The 26,189-nt window shown below is 37.4% G+C and overlaps 1 pseudogene across 1 annotated transcript in view; it reads left to right on the forward strand.

Moving 5' to 3' along the window:
* The first annotated feature begins 309 nt into the window (after positions 1–309).
* LOC308620788 overlaps positions 310–26,189 on the forward strand; it is a 57,244-nt pseudogene continuing 31,364 nt past the window's right edge. Inside the window, exons 1-2 of the transcript in view lie at positions 310–313; positions 3,505–4,473. The product of the transcript in view is annotated as an uncharacterized misc_RNA (transcript). The remainder of the gene's footprint in view (positions 314–3,504; positions 4,474–26,189) is intronic.

Here is a 26,189-nt window from a genome sequence, read left to right on the forward strand (position 1 = left end):
GGGGCTAGTGAACAGGCCCAGGAGGAGAGTAGGAATAAGTCTTATAATCTAGTCCTGGGAGGTAGAGTGGAATAAGGAGTGAAGATTACTCCCATGGGGGGTAACTCAAGATACAGAGGGAAGAATGCAGGTGTCTCTGTGCAACCCTTGGGAAGCAACTGTCTGTTTTCAGTACCTGGATAAAGAGGGGACACAGGAGAAAATATTGAAGAAGTCAGAGCCATGGCCTCCCTTTGACTATGAACTAAATTCATCAAAGCATCCAGACAAGAGGTGACTACTGTAAGGAGCTCTGTGGACGTTGTCCAAATGGGTAAGTACATTCCAGAGATGGAGACAAAGTTATTGGAATCAGACTCCAATTTTCAGAAACTGCATTTGTCTTTGGTCCATCCAGAGCTTATCTTCTTTACAGTTCTAGTCAAAAGTAGAGGAAATAAGTTGAGTACAAATTGGGCTGGGTTATGAATCAAGGAAGAGGCGAAACCCCAATGTAGAAAGCTTTGTTGCCTAGTACTCCCCATCAGAACATGAGAGAAAAGATTGAACTATTCCATCCTGATTGGACCTCTTGTCTTCTGCTCCACAGTCAGGCAAACTTCTCTCCCAACTGCATCTTTATACCATCAACAGGTCTCGTTAATTATTTTTATCCATGTTTAAAAGGCTATTCATACAGTTGGGAAAGAAGGATATGGAGTTACTAAGGTCATATGAAAATAACACTGTGTCTGTGTTCTCTGGAAGGGGACAAAGAACAGAGGGGAGGAGTAGGTAAGGAGGGAATACAGTGCCTGTTCCAGAGGCCAGGCATTCTAATATTTCACCTTCTGTGTGTGCAAACACACACATTTATAAACAGTTCATTTTAATACATGATGCAACTCTAAGGCAGCTCTTACTCCCTTCATTTCACAGACTGGCAAACAGGCAGTGTAATCTCTCTGCCTTTGTTTTCTAAGTCACAGAGCCAGAAACAGTAGAGTTCGTATTTGAACTAAGTTTGTCTTGCTTCTAATCCATGTTTATTTCACCACAACAAAACATCTCTCTCAGGAGCTTCAGACCCACTATCAGGATGCCTCTTCCAGGACTTGCAGGCATGTCTCCCATGTTCAGGTAAGGATGCCCTTATGTGGACTGATACAGAAAATGTTTCTCTAGAATGTTCTAGGTAAAGTGACACAGTTTAGGCATCACACCTAGTTCAAACCACCACTTAAGATGCCAATTATCAACTTGGTGGATTTTTATTCGTATGCTCATATTCTTTGTCCCAGCCTAAAACTCAGTTACAATTCACTGACTAAATTGGGTCTGGCACAAATCAAAGTTAGAAATCTGGTTTTAAGTCCATTGCATGAACATTGATTCTTTTATGATGAGATACTTTGACCTTCCCTGACTTTGAGTAATTAGACCACCATCCTAAACCATAAAGGGACCTATCACAGTATCTTCAGAGAACACCCTTTTATGAGATAAAATTGTGTATTGACCAGTGTTCCCAATAAATCCCTGTCTCATCTCTACAATTCCTGGACTTTTTTTTTTTTTTTTTTTTTTTTTTTGCGGTATGCGGGCCTCTCCCATTGCGGAGCACAGGCTCCAGACGCACAGGCCCAGCGGCCATGGCTCACGGGCCCAGCTGCTCCGTGGCACGTGGGATCCTTCTGGACCGGGGCATGAACCCGCGTCCCCTGCATCGGCAGGCAGACTCCCAACCACTGCGCCACCAGGGAAGCCCTACAATTCCTGGACTTTTGAGGAATCTTCAAAGGTGTCCCACTTGACAGTGAAACAAAGGAAACTATTCCAATTTGCAGGATGTAAATTTCTGCTCTACTCCCCACCCCATAGGGAACAGTAAGAATTTGGGGAAAAGAAGCTGATGCCATATGCCAAAAGCCTCACACTTATTTTATTTGTTCTTTATCCTTACCCTTTGCAGTTGATAGTCTCCCCATTTTTAATAAGAAAAAGACTGAGACTTCAAGAGTTTAGGCAATTTACCCAAACATAGGGTAAGATGGTCTGGATGGGAAATCTGGTTTTTTTAGATGGCAAAGCTGATATCCTAAGCTGCTACTGTGGTGCTATCTCCCATCCTTTCCTTTTCTTATCCAATAGATTCACAGAATCTTTACATTTGACCCCTGAGGAAGTAGTTTCACACATGGTATCACTTATTGGCATATTCAAGTACTCAATTCACAGAATTGCTAAAGTCAGAGTTAATATAAAAGAACATCGGTGAACGATTTTAAAGTTCACACAACTTTAATCTTTTTTTTTCAGTACCTAGTCAATACCTGACCCAGAAGTAAGTAAACTCAAAAAACCTAACATTGTGTGCTGGAGCCTGAATTACAAATCCATGAGGTTACATAAGGGCATTTCTTATGCTTATTTGCTATGAAAATGTAACTTCTATTTATATTTTAGACATGAATAATTTGAAATGTGCATGGAATTTAGTTGGTGGGAATTCAGTGAATATGTACGCATCCACTCTGGTATAGAGATATCAAAGAAGGCTTTGTAGAAGAGAGATGGTCTGGGATGGGACTTGATGCCTGGGTAAAAAAAACCAAGAAGGTGGTGAGACCTCTCAGCAAAAATGTAGCCATGTGAAGAAAGTCACCATGTTACCATGACATGAGTATGGGAAGTCTGACTTGTTGAATCTGAGACTCTAGTGGGAAACATGAGGAGGGCAAGCCCAAGACAGGACAAGACCCAAATTATACCCTGTGCCCTCAGCTTCTGAACCCTGAGGATGTGTAGCAGTAGGAGCCATTGCTGGATTCTTAGAGGCACCTGAAGGGCAAAAGAGCAAGAAGTGGACCAGGCTTTTACAAGTAATGGACAGTGGTTTAGCACTGATTTCCCTATCTCTTCAAAGAATAGAGACCAAGAAGTATGTGGCCAGTAAGAAGGGTCCTGTTGACTGTTTTCTGTCGGTACATTTTTTTAAATCACTGATCAGATAATGGGCAAATGTCCAGTGAGATTTGCTTATAAAAATATGCACCTCATCTTTTACCTATCTCAAATTATAGATGATGCCCAGATTCTCAGAAAGTTTAATAGACTCTGTCCTTAATGTAATGAAGCATATGCAGGCACTAGGCTAAACACATTACATGGACTTACATTTAATCATTGCACGTAGAACTTTGTGTTTTCCAGTGTAGAAGTCCCCCAACTTGATTATCCCCTTTGATCCAGTAATTTTGCTTTGGGAAATATTTCCTAAAGGAAATGGAAGAGAGCAATTTAGCAGTAGAAATGTTAAGCATACTTGTTTCTACATTTACCAGTGGGTGTTTTCATGCAGAGTCTCTTTTATAAAATACATGTCAGTTTTCAAGTAGGCATTCAGAATTCTTCTTTATTATAGGTTCTGCCAGGATGGAAATAAGATTCCAGTAGTCTATAGTTTCCAGAGGCAATATCTGTCATAGCAGTAAAAATCTAAAACTAAGAGCTCCTGTCCCCTAGCCACTCTAAGCCCTCAAACATGTTCATGTCTGCTTGCTAATAATGCCTGCTTGGTGCCTACTTCTTTCTGGTTTACTGGCATCCCAGGGCTGGAGTCCCTGCACATCTGGCTCTCCATCCCCTTTAGCTCCATGTACCTGGTGGCTGTGGTGGGGAATGTGATCATCCTGGCCGTGGTAAACTTGGAGCGCAGCCTGCACCAGCCCATGTACTTCTTCCTGTGCATGTTGGCTGTCATTGACTTGGTCCTGTTAACCTCTACCATGTCCAAACTGCTAACCATCTTCTGGTTTGGTGCCTGTCACATTGACCTAGATACTTGCTTGACCCAAATGTTCTTTATCCACTGCTTCATCACGGTGGAGTCAGGCATCTTCCTTGCCATGGCTTTTGATCACTATGTGGCCATCTGTGACCCACTATGCCACACCTCAATGCTCACCCATTCAGTAGTAGGATGTTTGGGCCTGGCTGCCCTCCTCCATGGAGTACTCTACATTGGACCCTGATGATTCGCCTGAGGCTTCCCCTTTACTGGACCCAAGTCATTGCCCACTCCTACTGTGAGTACATGGCCATGGTCACCTTGGCATGTAGTGACACAACAGTCAACAACTTATATGGAATGGGAATTGGCTTCCTGGTATTGATCCTGGATTCATTTGCCAGCACTGCCTCCTATGTGATGATTTTTAGGGCTGTCATGGGGTTGGCCACCCCTGAGGCTAGGCTTCAAACCCTAGGAACATGCAGTTCCCATATTTGTGCTATCTTTGTCTTCTGTATCCCCATTGCTGTTTCCTCTCTCACTCACTGCTTTGGCCATCATGTCCCTCCCCATATCCATATCCTTTTGGCCAACTTTTACCTCCTCATTCCACCCATCCTCGACCCAATTTTCTATGCTGTTCACACTAAACAAATTTGAGAGAGACTTCTCCACATTCTTAAGTCAGGGGCTCAACCCAAGTGACTGTTCTGAATCTATGAGACAGATATTTAGTGATGGCAGGAAAAGGTTCTGACCAGGGAAACCAATGAAATAAGACCCATGCAACCAAGTCTTACCTGAGTTATGGAGAAAAGGGTCTAAGAGGAATGCTTGAATATATTCTGTTTGACCATGGATTTCCTGAAAGTGGAAAGGGGAATATCTGAAATATTTGAAAGAGGAAATCAGGGCTTTAGTTTTTGTACAATATTCCTTTTACTATTTGACTTCATAAAATTAAGCACAATAGACACAAGCATACAGACCACAGAAGTAGGATCATTTATATCTTTGACTTTTTTGGTGAAGGATTTCTGGTTTCTCTTTGGAGAGAGTGTTTTGCACAATTTCTAGGAGGTAAAATTATAATTTAACACCTTCTTGAAAACGGTTTACAAATTCTGTTCATAAAGGTCTGGAAAAATTAAAATGTGTTGGCAAGCTTTTCCAATCCTTTTCACTTGCCCCATAAAAGGTCTTTTGTTGAGAATGGAGGCAATATGAATGTAGAAACCTTACTATAATGAGACTTGGAATGGGACTCTACTACTCACAGGAGTTAAAGTCCTCAAGCCAGGTCATTCTCCCATTTAAATAGATAAATGGAAATGCCCACATTTCCATTTATCTCCACATTTCTCAGGAGATGAGTATCCCACATCTCCTCCTAATAAAATTAACTACGAGTGGGGAGGAGGAGACAGAAGGACATTAGGAGATTCCATTTTGGAGACCCTGAAATGGCCTACATGAAGGACAGCAACCAAACTGAAGTAAAACAACAGAAGCAAGAAGGTAAGAGTGGGATTATTGATATGAAAGAGGTTGGGTAGAGAACTGGGTAAAGGTGATGAGAATAAATATATTCCCAGTGGTAGATGCAAACCTTTATATAATTTTAGATCTCTTTGGAGAATTCTTAGGGACAAATTATCAAAATAAATGTATGAAATTTTATTATTTATTGATCATAGAAGTTCCATAATAAGATGACTACTTCAGGCTAGAAACCTATAGAAATTTCGTGATAATGCATGAAAAAAACAGAATGAAGCAATCACTCAATTACAGTATGTCCATTTTAGTTGTAAAAAGTTTCAGACTTTAAATTGAAAATGTTCATTTAGCCTCCTCAATTTACAAACCATTACAAAAATTTAAAAGCTAAGATGACTTACCTTAGCTTAAAAGGAATCATCTTCACATTTGAATGTATAATCTAAAGAAGCCAATGATTAAACCAGAGCTAAAATTTAAACCTCATATATCATCAACAAAAAAATGAAGGACTTAGAACATCAGAAACTTTTTTCTAAAGTTTGGCTTAATGCCCCTAAGCCAGGTCTAAATTTCTATTTCCTCAGAATCCTATGCCTAAGCCTAAGGTTGAATGGGTAACATTTATTAATGTTTTCCCATTGTTTTGGGGTGAAGGGTACTTATTTCCCCATCTCCTTATCAAGGGTCCTGGAGTTCAGTACCAAACCTAAGTCATTTATTGGGGAAACATTGTGTTCTATGAACATAATTTAAATGCCAAATGTAATGTATCTGCTAGATTTTATTAGGAGTTGATGAAAAGATACCATAAAATTACCAGAGTTAGAAGCTTATTTTACAGTTATCTTCTGACCATAACTTGTGCTTTGGAGAAAATGAAGAAAAATGATGTTCATGTCTATCACTGGCACCAGTGCTGTGAGGGAAATGACAAGGAACCTTTGTCATGGGATAGCTCTTTGACATTAGCTGAAAGTCCATTTATACTATGTAAAGCACAGTGTGTGTATGGAGATCCATGGCTCTTAATCTGGACTTAATTGAATTCAAGAGGATTAGTACTAAGAACTTTCTAGCCGAATATCCTCCGAAATGCCACAGTAAGGGGTTCCTCTATAGATGACCTGTTACTTCTTCTGTAGACCACATTGATTGATTTCCATATATTGAAGAATGCTTGCATCCCTGGGATAAATCCCACTTGATCATGGTGTATGATCCTTTTAATGTGTTGTTGGATTCTGTTTGCTAGTATTTTGTTGAAGATTTTTACATTTATATTCATCAGTGATATTGGTCTGTAATTTTTTTTTGTAGTATCTTTGTCTGGTTTGGGTATCAGGGTGATGGTGGCCTCATAGAATGAGTTTGGTAGTGTTCCTTCCTCTGCAATTTTTTGGAAGAGTTTGAGAAGGATGCATGTTATCTCTTCTCTAAATGTTTGATAGAATTCACCTGTGAAGCCATCTGGTCCTGGGCTTTTGTTTGTTGGAAGACTTTTAATCACAGTTTCAATTTCATTACTTGTGATTGGTCTGTTCATATTTTCTGTTTCTTCCTGGTTCAGTCTTGGAAGGTTATACCTTTCTAAGAATTTGTCCATTTCTTCCAGGTTGTCCATTTTATTGGCATAGAGTTGCTTGTAGTAGTCTCTTAGGATGCTTTGTATTTCTGTGGTGTCTGTTGTAACTTCTCCTTTTTCATTTCTAATTTTATTGATTGGAGTCCTCTCCCTCTTTTTCTTGATGAGTCTGGCTGAAGGTTTGTCAATTTTGTTTATCTTCTCAAAGAACCAGCTTTTAGTTTTATTGATCTTTGCTATTGTTTTCTATTTCATTTATTTCTGCTCTGATCTTTATGATTTCTTTCCTTCTGCTTACTTTGGGTTTTGTTTGTTCTTTTTTCTCTAGTTCCTTTAAGTGTAAGGTTAGATTGTTGATTTGAGATTTTTATTGTTTCTTGAGGTAGGCTTGTATAGCTGTAAACTTCCCTCTTAGAATTGCTTTTGCTGCATCCCATAGGTTTTGGATCATTGTGTATTCATTGTCATTTGGCTCTAGGTATTTTGTTTGTTTGTTTTGTTTTGTTTTTCTTTTTGCGGTACGCGGGCCTCTCACTGTTGTGTCCTCTCCCATTGCGGAGCACAGGCTCCGGATGCACAGGCTCAGCGGCCATGGCTCACAGGCCTAGCCACTCTGCGACATGTGGGATCTTCCCGGACCAGGGCACGAACCCGTGTCCCCTGCATCGGCAGGCGGACTCTCAACCACTGTGCCACCAGGGAAGCCCGCTCTAGGTATTTTTTGATTTCCTCTTTGATTTCTTCAGTGATCTCTTGGTTATTTAGTAACATATTGTTTAGCCTCCATGTGTTTGTGTTTTTTACGTTTCTTTCCCTGTAATTCATTTCTAATCTCATAACGTTGTAATCAGGAAAGATGCCTGATATAATTCATTTCTAATCTCATAACGTTGTGATCAGGAAAGATGCCTGATATGATTTCAATTTTCTTAAATTTACTGAGGCTTGATTTGTGTCCCAAGATGTGATTTATCCTGGAGAATGTTCTTTGCGTACTTGAGAAGAAAGTGTAATCTGCTGTTTTAGGATGGAATGTCCTATAAATATCAATTAAATCTGTCTGGTCTATTGTGTCATTTAAAGCTTCTGTTTCCTTATTTATTTTCATTTTGGATGATCTGTCCATTGGTGTAAGTGAGAGGTTAAAGTCCCCCACTATTATTGTGTTACTGTCAATTTCCCCTTTTATAGCTATTAGCAGTTGCCTTATGTACTGAGGTGCTCCTATACTGGGTGCATATATATTTAAAATTGTTATATCTTCTTCTTGGATTGATCCCTTCATCATTATGTAGTGTTCTTCCTTGTCTCTTGTAACATTATTTTAAAGTCTATTTTATCTGATATGAGTATTGCTACTCCAGCTTTCTTTTGATTTCCATTTGCATGGAATATCTTTTTCCGTCCCCTCACTTTCAGTCTGTCTGTGTCCCTTGGTCTGAAGTGGGTCTCTTGTAGACAGCATATATATGGGTCTTGTTTGTGTATCCATTCAGTAAGCCTGTGTCTTTTGTTTGGAGCATTTATTCCATTCGTGTTTAAGATAATTATCAATATATATGTTCCTATGTCCATTTTCTCAATTGTTTTGGGTTTGTTTTTGTAGGTCCTTTCCTTCTCTTGTGTTTCCCACTTAGAGAAGTTCCTTTAGCATTTGTTGTAGAGCTGGTTTGGTGGTGCTGAATTCTCTTAGCTTTTGCTTGTCTGTAAAGCTTTTGATTTCTCCATCGAATCTGAATGAGATCCTTGCTAGGTAGAGTAATCTTTGTTGTAGGTTCTTCCCTTTCATCACTTTAAGTATATCATGCCACTCCCTGCTGGCTTGTAGAGTTTCTGCTGAGAAATCAGCTGTTAACCTTATGGGAATTCCTTTGTATGTTATTTGTCATTTTTTCCTTGTTGCTTTCAATAATTTGTCTTTGTCTTTAATTTTTGCCAGTTTGATTACTGTGTGTCTTGGCATGTTTCTCCTTGGGTTTATCCTGTATGGGACTCTCTGCACTTCCTGGACTTGGGTGGCTATTTCCTTTCCCATGTTAGGGAAGTTTTCGACTATAAGCTCTTCAAATATTTTCTCGGGTCCTTTCTCTCTTCTCCTTTTGGGACCCCTATAATGTGAACGTTGTTGTGTTTAATGTTGTCCCAGAGGTCTCTTAGGCTGTCTTCATTTCTTTTCATTCTTTTTTCTTTATTCTGTTCTCCAGCAGTGAATTCCACCATTCTGTCTTCCAGGTCACTTATCCATTCTTCTGCCTCAGTTATTCTGCTATTGATTCCTTCTTGTAGTTTTCATTTTAGTAATTTTATTTTTCATCTCTGTTTTTGTTTGTTCTTTAATTCTTCTAGGTCTTTGTTAAACATTTCTTGCATCTTCTCAATCTTTGCCTCCATTGTTTTTCCGAGGTCCTGGATCTTCTTCACTATCAATCAATCATTATTCTGAATTCTTTTTCTGGAAGGTTGCCTATCTCCACTTCATTTAGTTGTTTTTCTGGGGTCTTATCTTGTTCCTTCATCTGGTACGTAGCCCTCTGCCTTTTCATCTTGTCTATCTTTCTGTGAATGTGGTTTTTGTTCCACAGGCTGCAGGATTGTAATTCTTCTTGCTTCTGCTGTCTGCCCTCTGGTGGATGAGGCTATCTAAGAGGCTTGTGTAAGTTTCCTCCAGTCTCCTCCTCTTAAAAATGGAAGCAACAATAGTAGCTCCTCATGGGTTAATTATAAGGATATAATGAGATAATGAATCTAAAATGCCTTCATATAAATAAATAAATTTAAAAAAACAGGTGTAAATAATGGCTGTATATAACTAATCAATAATCAGCCATTTTGTCCAGATTTTCAGATGTGTTGGTATAAATCTACCATAGTATTCTTCTGTAATTAAAAAAAAACAATTCTCAAAAATAAAATAAAAAAAAATGCCTTCATAATCCCTGGCACATGAAACACAAGTTGTCTTTTAAAAACAGTATTTTATCATGCACTGAAAGGCCCATGGGAAGGATAATAAGTCAGGAAGAGTAACTAGAACAAGTTCCTGGAAAAGCCAAAGAATGTCTGCAATTGTGCCTCACTCGTAAGTGTACTAGCCTCAGCTCTAGAAAGCACTCTCTGTTCTTTTCTTCTCTACAGAAAATTAGTTATGTAAACAGACTCAGCTTTCGTCTGTTCTCTTTGGCTGCCTGGTACCCACTCATGTACATCTGAGCCTTTTTAACTATTGACACCCACCTAATTAGTCTTGTGATGGTAAAAGGCTAAATACCTCTAAATATTTCCTTGTATAACAAGTAAAAAATTTATACTCACAAACTCAGTTGTGCAAAATGTCATTTCCTTCTTTTGTTCCCCTGCATCATCCATCTGCAATGGGGCTTAGAGTAAAAATAAAATTGTTATACAAGACAGCATTTCCAACCAAATCCAATCAACTTTATAAATTGGAATTGATTAAGAAATCCTTCATTTATGCTGATACAGTTTTAAAAACTCCCCCAGCAGTTTTTACATCACCCTCTTCCTTGTGTTAGATTTAAAACTGCAGTAGGGGGTGGGTGAGTTCTTACAAGACTGCCACCATGGCAGTCATATGGGAGACAACTATTTCCTGCTTCCTTTTCTTGGCTGGCCTCGACCCCATATACATCTTTTGCTATAATTATGGTATTTTTTCACACTGTGGCCTGTGGTATATGACCTCCTCCAACTAGAGTCTCTGGTACAGTTGATCCACTGAGATTACAGTCACGCCCCCACAGGACCCTGGCAGAGACTGTCCACTCTGTCTTTCTCATGCTCATCCCTTTGTCCCAGCTTCAGCACCCTCTGCAAACTGGCCAAAGTGACCACTCTTATTCTCTCTCTCAGCCAACTTATTTGTTTCATCTGTGCCCCCAGAGTGCTTATGATCTGCTTTCACACCACTTGGAGTCTTGGGAGCCTCAGCTTAAGAAGGAGAAGGTATGGTCCCAACTAGTGTTCTTTCTCCCACCAGGCACAGATGGCCTTTGTGCCCAACCTAATCTGAAACCAGGAACAGAAATCTGTTCTGCCAGGTCAGATACCCTTATATGTTTTTTGTCATTTTTTTGGCTCAAAGCTTTTGAATTTAAAAGCCAAGAATTATATGTCCTGCTAAAGGGGCAACATGGGAGGTCCTGGCACTGGTATCCTTCTATGACTGGATTCTAGAAATGAGAATTCTAGAATTAAGTTTTAGAAATGACTCTGCAGAAGATCTAAAAAGAAAAGCCTAAGATCTGAAGGATCTATAGTTCTGGAAATATTGCCTGACCAGTGCAAATCTCCTTTTTAGTGAATAGTATGGTTGACTGTTTACTTCTGTCTTCAACAACAAGGAAAACTGACTCACTTGATTCAAATGGAACAAACACCAACAAAATATAAAATTGATTGTTATTCAGAATTGAGAGCTGGATTAGAATCTTGGCCAGGACTCCTCCTTTTCAAGGAATATTTTCTGGTTCAATCCTTATCTGTTAAAGTTGGCTGGGTATGAGAGTAATTGAGGTGAGACATAGTTAAAGGATACAACCATCACACTATGTTCTATAGGCAGATTAGTTGGACAGATATATGATATAGATAAGTAGACAAACCACTAGATGCTTACTCAGGAACTAATATTATTCTTAATTTGGTTTATCCAAGATTTCTCAGATGCATCCAGTGTTGTAAGGGTATTGTACTGTATCATCTTGGCCAAGCTGGAACTATGTTTCCTAGGATTCCTTTCCCTGTGTGGTTTCCAGTTGGGGCTGGGCAGAAGACACATTTCTGTGATACTGGAAGGCAGAAATGAAATGGCTATTGCTATCATCAAAAAGTCTACAAATAACAAATGTTGGCAAGGATCTGGAGAAAAAGGAACCCTTGTACAGTGTTAGTGGGAATGTAAGTTGATGCAGCCACTATGGAAAACAATATGGAGTTTGCTCAAAAAACTAAAAATAGAACTACCATATGATCCAGCAATTGAACTGCTTGACATATATCTGAAAAAAATAATAAAAACTCTAATTCAAAAAGATATATGCACCCCAATGTTTATAGCAACATTTACAACAACCAAGACATAGACACAACCCAAGTGCCTATCAAACCGGTGACTGCATTAAATAGATGTGAGATTATATATATATATATGAGTATTACTCAGCCATAAATAAAATACTGCCATTTGCAGCAATGTGTATGGACCTAGAGAATATTATGCTCAGTGAAATAAGTCAGGCTGAGAATGACAAATACTGTATAATATCACTTATATATGGAACCTAAAATTAATACAAATGAATATATATGCAAAACAAACAGACCCATAGATACAGAACACGAATTTGGGGTAACAAGGGGAAAGGGAAGGTGGAGGGACAGATTTGGGTATGAGATTAATAGATACAAACTACTATGTACAAAATAGATAAGCAAAAAGGATATACTGTATAGCATAGGGAATTATAGCCATTGTCTTGTAATAACCTATAATGGAGTATTATCTGCAAAAATATTGAATCACTATGCTGTACACCTGAAACATTATAAATCAACTATAATTTTTTAAAATCTGTTGCATTTCTATACACTAATAAACTTTTAAAAAGAAATGGGGGCAGGTGAATAACTGAGGCAGAAGAATGAATAAGTGAGCTGGAAGATAGAGTGGTGGAAATCACTGCCACAGAATAGAATAAGGAAAAAAGAATAAAAAGGAATGAGAACAGTCTCAGAGACCTCTGGGACAACATTAAATGCACCAACATTCACATTATAGGGATCCCAGAAGGAGAAAAGAGAGAGGGCCTGAGAAAATATTTGAAGAGATAATAGCTGAAAACTTCCCTAACATGGGAAACATTAACTCAAGTCCAAGAAGCACAGAGAGTTCTATACAGGGTAAACCCAAGGAGGAACACGCCAACACACATATTAATCAAACTGACAAAAAGACAAAGAAAATATTGAAAGCAAAAAGGGAAAAGCAAATAACACACAAAGGAATCCCCATAAGGTTATCATCTGATTTTTCAGCAGAAACTCTGCAGGCCAGAAGGGAGTGGCAAGATATATTTTAAATGATGAAAGGGAAAAACCTACAACCAAGAATACTCTACCCAGCATAGTTCTTGTTCAAACTTGATGGAGAAATCATAAGCTTTACAGACAAGCAGAGGATTCAGCAACACCATACCAGCTTTACAAAAATACTAAAGGAACTTCTCCAGGCAGAAAAGAAAAGGCCACAACTAGAAACAAGGAAATTAAGAGTAGAAAAGTTCACCAGTAAAGGCAAACATACAGGAAAGATAGGAAACAATCCACACACAAATATGATATCAAAACCAATTGTGAGGAGAGTACAAATGCATGATATTGGAAATGCATTTGAAATTAAAAGACCAGCAAGTTAAAACAATCTTGTTTATATATAGACTGCTATATCAGAGCCTCATGGTAACCACAAACTTAAACTCTACAATAGAAACACAAAAGAGAAAGCAAACCAAACACAACACTAAAGTTAGGTATCAAATCACAAGAGAAGAGAATAAAAGAGGAAGAGAAGAAAAAGACCTACAAAAACAATTAAAACCCAAAGACCTACCCAAAACAATTAAAATGGCAACATACATATTGATAATTACCTTAAATGTAAAAAGATTAAATTCTCCAACCAAAAGACATAGGCTGGCTGAATGGATACAAAACAAGACCCATATATATACTGTCTACAGGAGACCCACTTCAGATCTAGGGACACATACAGACTGAAAGTGAGGGAATGGAAAAGATATTCCATGCAAATGGAAATCAAAAGAAAGCTGGAGTAGCAATTCTCATATCAGACAAAATAAACTTTAAGATAAAGACTATTACAAGAGACAAAGAAGGACACTGCATAATGATTAAGGGATAAATCCAAGAAGAAGACATAACAACTATAAATATATATGCACCTAACATAGAAGTACCTCAATATATAAGGCAAATACTAACAGCCATAAAGGAGAAATCAACAGTAACATAATAATAGTGAGGACTTTAACACACCACTTTCATCAATGGACAGATCATCAAGACAGAAGAATCAATAAGGAAACACAGGCCTTAAATGACACATTATACCAGTTGGACTTAATTGATATTTATAGGGCATTCCATCTGAAAGCAGCAGAATACACATCTTCTCAAGTGTACATGGAACATTCTCCAGGATAGATCACATGTTGAGCCACAAAGCGAGCCTCAGTAAACTTAAGAAAATTGAAATCATATCAAGCATCTTTTCTGACAACAACACTATGAGATTAGAAATCAACTACAAGAAAAAAACTGCAAGAAAATGCAAATACTTGGAGGTTAAACAGTGTTGCTAAACAACCAACAGATCACTGAAGAAATCAAAGAGGAAATCAGAAAATACTTACAGAGAAAGGAAAACAAAAACACAACAATCCAAACCCTATGGGATGCAACAAAAGCAGTTCTAAGACAGAATTTTATAGCAATAAAATTTTACCTCGGGAAAAAAGACAAATCTCAAACAACCTAACCTTACACCTAAAGCAACTAGAGAAAGAAGAACAAAGAAGACCCAAAGTGAGTAGAAGGAAAGAAATCATAAAGTTCAGAACAGAAATAGCGATGAAGAAAAAAATAGAAAAGGTCAATGACACTAAAACCAGGTTCTTTGAAAAGATAAACAGCATTGATAAATCTTTAGCCAGACTCATGAAGAAAAAAAGGGAGAGGGTTAAAATCAATAAGATTAAAAACAAAAAAGAAGTCACAACAGACAGCACAGAAATCCAAAGGATCATAAGAGACTACTATATGCAACTGTATGCCAATAAAATGGACAACCTGGAAGAAATGGACAAATTCTTAGAAATGTACAACCTTCCAAGACTGAACCAGGAATTAAATATAAAATATGAACAGACCGGGCACAAGTACTGAAATTGAAACTGATTTAAAAACTCCCAGCAAACGAAAGTCCAAGACCAGATGGCTTCACAGGCGAATTCTATCAAACATTTAGAGAAGAGCTAACACCTATCCTTCTAAAGGTATTTCAAACAATAGCAGAGGAAGGAACACTCCCAAACTCATTCTACAAAGCCATCATCACCCTGATACCAAAACCAGACAAAGCTACCACAAAGAAAGAAAATTACAGGCCAGTATCACTAATGAACATAGATGCTAAAATCCTCAACAAAATACAAGCAAACAGAATCCAACAATACATTAAGGGGATCATACACATGATCAAGTGGGATTTATCCCAGGGATGTAAGCATTCTTCAAATCCACAAATCAATCAGTGTGATATACCACATTAACAAACTGAAGAATAAAAACCATATGACCATCTCATGAGATGCAGAAAAAGCATTTGACAAAATTGAACACCCATTTATAATAATAATAATAACTCTCCAGAAACTGGGCATAGATGGAACCTACCTCAACATAATAAAGGCCATATATAACAAACCTACAGCTAACATCATACTCAATGGTAAAAAACTGAAAGAATTTCCTCTAAGATCAGGAGCAAGAGAAGGATGTCCACTCACACCACTTTTATTCAACATAGTTTTGGAAGTCCCAGCCATGGCAATCAAAGAAGAAAAAGAAATTAAAAGAATACAAATTGGAAAAGAAGAAGTGAAACTGTCACTATTTGCAGATGGCATGATACTATACATAGAAAAATCCTAAAGATGCTACCAGAAAACTAGAGCTCATCAATGAATTTGGTAAAGTTGCAGTATAAAAAATTAATACATAGAACTCACGTGCATTTCTATATACTAACAATGAAACACCAGAAAGATAAAGTAAGGAAACAATCTGATTTAGCATTGCATCAAAAAGAATAAAATATCTAGGATTAAACCTACCTAAGGAGGAAAAAGAACTGTATGTACTCTGAAAACTATAAGATGCTGATGAAAGAAATAGAAGATGACACAAACAGAGGGAAAGTTATACCATGTTCTTGTACTGGAAGAATAAATATTGTCAAAATGACCATACTACCCAAGGTAATCTACAGATTAAATGCAATCCCTAACAAATTACCAATAGCATTTTTTTTTCACAGAACTAGAATAATTTTAAATTTTGTATGGAAACACAGAAGATCCTGAATAGCCAAAACTATCTTGAGAAAGAAGAATGGAGCTTCAGGAATCAGGCTCCCTGACCAGACTATACTAAAAAACTATAGTCATTAAAACACTATGGTTCCTGCACAAAAACAGAAATATAGATCAGTGGAAAAGGATAGAAAGCCCAGAAATAAACCCATGCACCTATGGTCAATCTATGACAAAGGAAGCAAATATCATATGATATCACTTATAGGTGGAATCGGAAAAAATTATACAAATGAACTTATTTACAAAACAAAAACAGACTCAGACTTAGAAAACAAACTTATGGTTACCAAAAGGAAAAGTTGGGGGGGAGGGATAAATTAAGAGTTTAGGATTAACATATACACACTACTATATATAAAATACATAATCAATGAGGACCCACTGTATAGCACAGGGAACTCTACTCAATATTCTGTAATAATCTATATGGGAAAAATAATTTTAAAAAGAATGAATATATGTATAAGTACAACTGAATCACTTTTCTGTACACCTGAAACTAACACAATGTTTTAAATTAACTATAATATAAAATAAAAATTAAATTAAAAAAATAAAAACATATGCCAATCAAATCAGTGTGGTACATCACATCAACAAAAGATAAAAACCACCTGATCATCTCAATTGATGCATAAAAAGCATTTGATAAAATTCAACATCCATTCATGATAAGAACATTTACCAAAGTAGACATAGAGGGAACATATCTCAGTATAATAAAAGCTATTTATGACAAACCCACAGCCAACATGATGGTGAAATGCTGAAAGCCTTCCCACTAAAATCTGAAATAAGATATGCATGCTCACTCTCACCACTTCTTTTCAACATAGTATTGGTCCAAGCCACAGAAATCAGTAAAGAAAAAGGAATAAAAGATATCCAAATTGAAAGGGAATAGGTAACATTGTCATTATATGCAAATGACATGGTACCATATATGGTCAGCAAGGTAGCAAGATACAAGATTAACATACAGAAATCTGTTGCATTTCTTTATGCTAACAATGAAATATCAGAAAAAAAGTGGAAAAAAAACGTTTTAAAATTGCATCAAAAAAATAAAAATAGAATACATAGAAATAAACCTGACCAAGGAGGTGATTTATATGCTGAGAACCATAAAACACTGAAGAATTAAAAAGAAATGGAAAGATATCCCATGCTCTTGGATTAGAAGAATTAACATTGTTAAAATGGGCATACTACCCAAAGCAATCCACAGATTCAGTGTGATCCCTATCAAATTACCCATGACACTTATCATTATTTATTCTAGTTTTGTGAAAAGATTTATATGGAACCACAAAAGACCCAGAATTGCCAAAGCAGTCCTGAGGAAAAACAACAAAGCTGAGGCATAGCACTCCCAGGCTTCAGACAATACTACAAAGCAACAGTAATCAAAACAGTGTAATATTAGCACAAAAACAGGCATATGGATCAAACAGAATAGAGAGCCCAGAAATAAACCCACACACCTACAGTCGATTAATCTTCAACAAAGGAAGCAAGAATATACAGTGGAGAACAGACAGTCTCTTCAGCAAATAGTGCTGGGAAACCTGGACAGCCGCATACAGATCAATGAACTTAGCATACTAATTCACACCATACACAAAAATAAACTCAAAATGGCTTAAAGACTTAAATATAAGACATGACATCATAAAACTCCTAGAAGAGAACATAGGCAAAACATTCTCTGACATAAATTGTATGGTAAGTCCCCTACATACAAACCTTCAAGTGCCAAACTTTCAAAGAAGTGAACATGCATTCACATGTCCAATCACATTAGTTCGTTCACTTGTCTGGCATACATTGTCATGTGCATGCATCCTGTACAAGTGGTTGTGTTTTTGTGTACTTTACAGTACTGTATAGAGTACAGTAGTACAGTATCTTTATTTAAAGCATAGGATGTATGGAAGCAAGCATAAAAGCAGTGGTAATGCAGCTGGTACTACTGTACTTTATGTATTATTTATGTGGAAAGTATTATAAACCTATTACAGTACAGTACTATATAGCCAGTTGTGTTAGTTGTGTACCTAGGCTAACTTTGTTGGACTTACAAACAAACTGGACTTATGAATGTGCTCTCAGGATGGAACTTGTTCATATGTAGGGGACTTACTGTACCAGTGTTTTCTTAGGTCAGTCTCCCAAGGCAATAGAAATAAAGCAAAAATAAACAAATGGGGCCTAATCAAATTTATAAGCTTTTCCACAGCAAAGGAAACTGTAAACAAAACAAAAAGACAATGTACTGCCTGGGAGAAAATATTTGCAAATGATGCAACTGATAAGGGATTAATTTCCACAATATACAAACAGCTCACACAACTCAACAACATAAAAACAATCCAATCAAAAAATGGGCAGAAGACGCAAATAGACACTTCTCCAAAGACATACACATGGCCAGTAGGCATATGAAAAGATGCTCAACTACACTAATTATTAGAGAAATGCAAATCAAAACTACAATGAGGTATCAACTCACACCAGTCAGAATGGCTATCATCAAAGAGTTTACAAATAATAAATGCTGGAGAGGGTGTGGAGAAAAGGGAACCCTCCTATACTGTTGACTGGAATGTAAATTGGTGCAGCCACTATGGAGAACAGTATGAATGTTCCTTTAAAAACTAAATATAGAATTACCACATAATCCAGCAATCCCACTCCTGGGTGTATATCTGGAGAAAAACATAATTCGAAAAGATACATGCACCCCACTGTTCACTGCAGCACTATTTACAATAGCCAAGACATGGAAGCAACATGGGTGTCCACTGGCAGATGAATAAATAAAGAAGATGTGGTATATATATAAACAATGCAGTATTACTTAGCCACAAAAGAGAATGAAATAATGCCATTTGCAGCAATATGGATAAACCTAGAGATTATCATGATAAGTGAAAGACAAAGACAAATATTATATGATATCACTCATACATGGAATCTTAAAAAAAATGATACAGATGAACTTATTTACAAAACAGAAACAGACTCACAGACATAGAAAACAAACTTATGGGTACCAAAGGGGCAAGAGGCAGGGAAGTGATAAATTAGGAGTTTAGGAGTAGCAGATACAAACTACTATATATAAAATAAACAATGACCTACTGTATAGCACAGGGAACTATATTCAATATCTTGTAATAAACTATAATGGGGAAAGAATCTGAAAAATATATAATAACTATACTTCAATTTAAAAAAGAGAGAAATTAAGAAAACAATCCCATTGACAATTGCATTAAAAAGAATAAAACACTTATGAATAAATTTAACCAAGGAGATGAAAGACCTGTACTTTGAAAACTATAGGACATTGATGAAGAAATTGGGATGTCTTTCCACTTATTTGTGTCAATTTTGTGTTCATGGATTGGAAGGTTTAATATCATTAAAATGTCCATACTACAAAAAGAGACCTTTCAGATTCAATAAACCCCTATAAAAATCTCAGACTTATTGTACAGCATAAGAAAATGATTTCTATAATTTGCATGGAACTATAGAAAACCATGAATAGTTGAACTGATCCTGAGAAAGAAGAACAAAGGATGAGACACACTTCCTGACTTCAAAGCTATAATAAGCAAAATGGTATGGTATTGGCATAAATACAGATACCAAGGCAAATTGAACAAAATAGAGAACACAGAAATAAATCCACCTATATATGGCCAATAAGGAAAGGATAGTGTCTTCAACAAATGGTGTAGGGAAAACTGTATATCCATATGTAAAAGAAGAAAATTGTGTTTTTATCTTATACTATGTATAAAAATTAACTCAAAATGGATTAAAAACTAAAACATAAGACCTGAAACTGTAAAACTCCTAGAAGATAACATAGGGGAAACTTCATGACACCAAAAGTACAGGAAACAAAAGCAAAAATACAAATGGAACTATATCAAACCAAAAAGCTTCTGCACAGCAAAGGTAACAATCCACGGAGTGAAGAGACAACATATGGAATGTGAGAAAAATACATGCAAGACATGTGTTTGATAGGGGGTTAATCACCAAAAGATAAGGAATTGATACAGCTCAATAATATAAAAACTAATAATCCCATTTTAAAATGGGCTCAGCTCTTGAATAGACATTTCCACAAAGAAGACATTCAAATGGCCAAAATGTATTTGAAAAAAATGCTCATTGTCACTAATTATCAGAGAAATGCAAATCAAAACCAAAATGAGATATCACTTCACACCAGTCAGATTGACAAGTCCATCGACAGATGAATGGATAAAAAAATATGGTGTATATATTCAATGTAATACTATTCAGCCTTATAAGAAATTCTGCAATATGCAAAACATGGATGGACCTTGAGTATATTATATTACATGAAATAAACCAGACTCAGAAAGACAAATACTGCAGGGTTCCACTAATATGAAGTATCTAAAATATTAAATCCATAAAATCAAGGACTGGAATAGTGGTTACCAGGAATTGGGGGAGCGGGAAATAGGGAATTATTAATCAACAGGCATAAAATTTCAGTTAGGGTAAACTGCTATACAAAATTGTACCTATAGTCAACAATAATTTATTGTACACTTGACATGAGCTCTATCCTCTTAACAAATTTTAAGTGTTCTTACCACAATAATGTAAAACAAAATAATGGAAAGAACATCTTTCAAATAAAAGCATTATGGGAAATTATGCCCGACAAAGTCCATGTCAGACCCTGGTATAAACCAGTTTCCTTCTCAGGCCTTTAAAAAGTATCAGACGTTGAGGTCAGTGGTAGGTAGGATGTTACCCTTTATTATTGATCGATTATTGGTAATTATTGATAATATGCAATTATATTAATAATGGCTTCTCAATTATATACTTAGATCCTTCCTTCTCCCTCTAATTAGGAAAACTTGGGAATATTATCTCCATTTTAGATATAAGAAATAGAGCACAATTGAGGAAGTGCCATTCCAAAGTTACAAGTTGGAAATGAATGCCTAGCTCAGACCAATACGTAACTTGTATGAAAGCAAAACCTACCAGATACGTTGACTTGGTTAAGCTTGGTGCTGCCCTTCCCAATCACAGACAGGAGTTGGTTGTAGTTTATATATTCCAATGTGGCTCTCTGTTCCAGGAGACTCTGCAAGGAGAGTGTAGAGGTAATGTTAAACACATCAAAGACCAAGGTATAAGCAGGCTTTACCTGAGGTGCTGACAGTCTCTGGAGATTTAAGCATGACCCCTTGGAGACATGACTTAACACCATAAACGGGAAGAGGACATGGGCTGCAGGAAACCCTAGGGGTGGGAGCCCTGGGTCAGTGGAGTCTCCTTGTGCCAACCCATAGAGAAGAGGCCAGAGACTTCCATGAGCCCCTAAGGACCCTATTCAAGTGCAGCAGTTTCTGTTTCCGTATCCTTTTGGGAGAAAATCAGAGGTTTGTGAGGATAAAGCCAGCTGTTCCCTTCCTAACTAACTCCCTCCTTCCCATACTTTTCTCACTGGAAGAGGAAGGCTGAACTGAATTTGCATGGAGGTAATGGACAGGGCCAAGAATGCTACTTCAGACTAAGGGCTGTGGGCGGAGCTAGAACTAAGGGAAACAGGAAGGAGATGACATAGGTGTGGTAAGTGGGAAAGGATGGGGGCATGCTCAGTTACCTCCCACACCCAGTGCTGGTCTTAGGCATCAGCTTCCTGCCCAATCCCTATTCCTTTATTGCCTCTAATTTGGCTCTTCAACTGAGTGGACATAAGTCTTGACAGGTTAACCTAAATGCTTTGTCTACAAACTCCAGACACTCCCTCTGCTACAGAGGATGGCTGCCTCCTTTCTATGCCAAACACTGTGGTTCACCTCCAGGAAGTTTTAGCTGATTACATTAGCTTGGATCCTGTCACTTCTCGCCTCCTATCATTCCTCCTCAATACTCCACCAGAATCCCTGTCCCAATTAAGAAGCTTCTGCATAAGTTAGGAGAGAGGAAATGAGGCCTGCACTAGGAAGATGCAGAGAGAGAGGTAAGAGTTATATTTCTTATAGGTTTTTCTTCCACAAGTCACATACTTGAAGGACGTTAGGTAAGAGACTATCTTCCTGTCTCTTAAAATTCATCATTCTGGTATCCTCTTAAGACATAGGTTAGACTACAAAATAGATGCAATTATTAACTGATTATTTTCTGCATAGGGTGGCACATTTAAGCACTTTGGGGGAAAACAATGAAATAGAAGACAAACTCTGTAATCTGTTTTGGACATTCTGGCTCTTGAAACAGAGTATAGGCTGGACAAAACATTAACCACAAGTAGATTCCTGGGACCTGGATATTAGAAGAAGAAGCCTGTCTCCATTTTCTCTCCTATTCTGAGGTTCTGATTCTGGGAGGGGTGTATTTTTGATAAGCTTCAACAGAAATGATGTTCATGCACTGTTGGACACCCTGTGTTTGGGGGAAGAAATTGGATAGAACAGAACTTTTTCTTTGGTGAAAAAGGATGGATAGGTCACAGGGTGGTCAGTTATGTTCAGAAGGTCAAGATCAAGTCGGTGGGATATAGAGACTCAGAGATAATGTGAAACATGTTTGGATTTGTGAAAAATGCATATTTATAGAGGGTAAAGTTGCAGCAGGTATGCGGGATCATTAACAGTCATTTATAGAGGGTCTGTTATGTGGTATTCACTCTTCTTTGCACTGAGGAAAAACAAAAAAATTTCCTGTTGTCACTGAGATTGTTTATATAGCCAAGTTCTTGTTCCTGGAAAACATGAACAAATATTAGTAAGTCCTGGGGAAAATACTTTCAAATGAGAAGTTTATTCTGATGCAGGCAACCAAGGGTGTTGTTGGTGGTGGGGTCTTGGAACTTTCACCCTGGATGTATTTTAAATTAGAAGATAACCAAACAGATTCAGTCTGGATCAGATGAGAAGATTCATCAGGAAAAAGTGAGAAGACATTTTCCAGTAGTATGGTTGTTCATATTTCATCTGGTGAAATGTCTAACACCTACTGTGTATGGCAAGGGTTGGGAATATTGCAGTGAATAAAGCACAGTCCTTTCACTTCAGATCACTTCACTTCACAATATGGTGAGTTTTTGTGGAAATATAGATATTGGAGAACAAAAACAGAGAACACCTCTGTATACTTGTTAAGGGTATTTTGTTCCACTACTGGGTAAGTGAGAGGTGGTGTCTTGATTGAAATGGAGTAGGCAATATTGAGATTTACTGTGGAGATTGACCCAACTGGACCTTCTCATAGAATGAATATGGTGTAGGAAGTAAAGGGTAGAACCAAGGTTGACTTGATTCTAGGTTGAGAAACTGGTTGGAGGGGATATTATGTACTGAGATATGAAATGCACATGGAGGGCAGAAGTCAAGTTTTCTGCCTCAAGCATGGTAGGCTGCGATATCTGCAAGACTGCTATGTGGGGATATTAAGTAGACAGTTGGATATACTACCTTGAAGCTTAGAGGGAAGGTAAAATATGCAAATCTATATGTGAAATTTTAGGATCTTAGAGCTAAATCCATAGTAAACAAGTAGAACACCTAGAAAGAGGACAATGTTCAAGGACGTTTCAGAGGCAGTGTTTGCCTTCTATATTTGTTTTCCCTTGCCACTGGATAATTCTCTTCAGTTTAAAAACACGCCATTTTCACACACACCTATGCATGCATGCATGCACAACCAACAACTTTATTCTACTTTCCTCTGACGCCAGTGTCCCTTTTACCGCTGGTCTTTGCAGCATACCTCCTCAAAACAGTGAGTCATGTTAACTCATGACTTCAATTCTTCTGATTTTTCTTACCTAACTCAGTCAAATCAGGTTTTGCCACCTTCTATTCTAGCAAATTTTTCTTACCAAGGTATCCAATTTATCTCATTTTTAACATAAGGCTGATTCTCTGTTTGGGAATTATTTGACTTGTCAGTAGCATTTAGCATGGTAATAATTCCCTTCTCCTTAATATACTACATCCAACAGCCTATCAAGATAGCACATAATCTTAAATTTTCTGATGGGTTGTCCATTCTCAGTCTCTTTTGTTGACTCTTCCTCCATTCACCCCAAGTCCTCCTTTACTCCAGCTCTTAATATTGGGATTCAGTTCTTGGTTCTCTTCCCTTTATGAACACTCACTGTCTTGGTGATCTCAGTTTCACAACTATTAATATTATCTAAATGATAATGATCTAAAGTTTATATCAGCAGCCAAAATCTCCTTCAAACTTCAAACTCGTATATCCAAATGTATTGACATGTTCACTTGGATTACTGATTGACATCTCAAACTCAACAGGCCAAATACTGAAACCTTGATCTTCCCTTCCACACCTTCATCTGTGTTCATAACAATTCCTTCCTTTTAGTTGTTTAAGCCAAAAATCTTGGTGTCACCTTTGACTCCCTTTTCTCACACCTATATCTAATCTGTCAAAAAAAAAATACAATGGCACTTTAACAAAATATATCCCACATCTGAATAGTTCTCATCACATATGCTGTCACTTTGGTTCTGAGACTTTCCTGGATTACTGCAATAGTGCCTGACTCTTCTCTCTGCATCTACCCTTATTCCTATGTGCTGATCTCATTATAAGCCAGAGCAAACTTTCAAAAAATATGTCAGACATGTCACTTCTGTTGAAAACAATCTCTTTGAATGTGAGAGCAATGGGGAACATTTGCAAAGTTCTACAAAGGCCTACAAGGCCCTACGTGATCTGGCCCCACTTTTACAACCTCTATAAATTGCTCATTTATTCACTTCATTCTAGTTACATTGGCTCCTAGCTGATCTTTGAATACCAGGCATATTTATGTCTTAGGGCATTTGCTCTGCCTAGTTCCTATTCTTTAAGTGACTTTCCCGTAGGAATAACTCCTTATATTCTACATCTTTTTTGCCTGTCTTACCATCTCTCATACACATATTTGTTTTAGCCATTGCTGTGGCAACCACTGAGTGCAGATATAGCCTAGTAGCACCTTACTCGGCTACATCCTGCCCCTGGGTTTCTCTGCTCCATTGAATGAAACACCTGAGAGAGACTGCTCAGCTATTTTGAAGCATATGTGAACCTGGAAGTATGAAGAAATTAACACTCTTTGGGTCAACCCTTGAACTGGGTTCCTGGTAGAAGCCAGTGGATAAATAGTCCCTTCTTTCATATCCTGAGTGAACAATTCTGACGGGACATCTACATGGTTCTTCATATGGAATTGGACACAGTTAATAGTTGATCACAGCATTACCCATCTTGGCACTGTATCTTTGGATCAGATTTCCCTGCTTTTATGTTTCACTCTTCATCTTGTTCTTCTTCCCTGGTATAATTTGACCATATAAACCATCTGCATGGAATCTAGAGTCTGCCTTTTAAAGAGATCTAGCTAATTTATTTCCTCATTCAATCTTTGCTCAAATTAATTTCCTAATGAGGTTTACTTTGATCTCTTTATTAAACATTTCACACCTCACCCCCCCAAATCCATATTCTCATCACCTTCTCTTTAAATGTGTATATATATATATATATATATATATATATATATATATATATATATATATATATATATATTGAGTACCTTTAAATGTAATATATAATTTAATCACTATCTCCTTTTATTATCCTTCTCCATATTTTAGAAATTTCTTTTACTCAGAGATCAATCTGTATTGTTCACTGATATATCCTTAACCTGTTCAGTAAAAGTATTTAAAATCTCTAGTAAATTTACTAAATATATTTACTGAATGTTGTATGAATGTAAAGTTGAACACAGTGAGGAGGGACCTTCAAGATAGTGGAAGAGTAAGACGTGGAGATCACCTTCCTCCCCACAAATACATCAGAAATACATCTGCATGTGGAACAACTCCTACAGAACACCTACTGAACGCTGGCAGAAGACCTCAGACCTCCCAAAAGGCAAGAAATTCCCCACGTACCTGGGTAGGGAAAAAGAAAAAAAGGAAAAACAGAGACAAAAGAATAGGGATGGGACCTGCCCCTCTGGGAGGGAGCTGTGAAGGAGGAAAAGTTTCCAACACTAGGAAGCCACTTCACTGGGGGAGAAGGGGGGTGGGTGGGGGAAAGCTTC

This window comes from Mesoplodon bidens (assembly GCF_964165515.1).
Source record: "Mesoplodon bidens genome assembly, chromosome: 7".
In the NCBI taxonomy this organism is placed as follows: Eukaryota; Metazoa; Chordata; class Mammalia; order Artiodactyla; family Ziphiidae; genus Mesoplodon; species Mesoplodon bidens.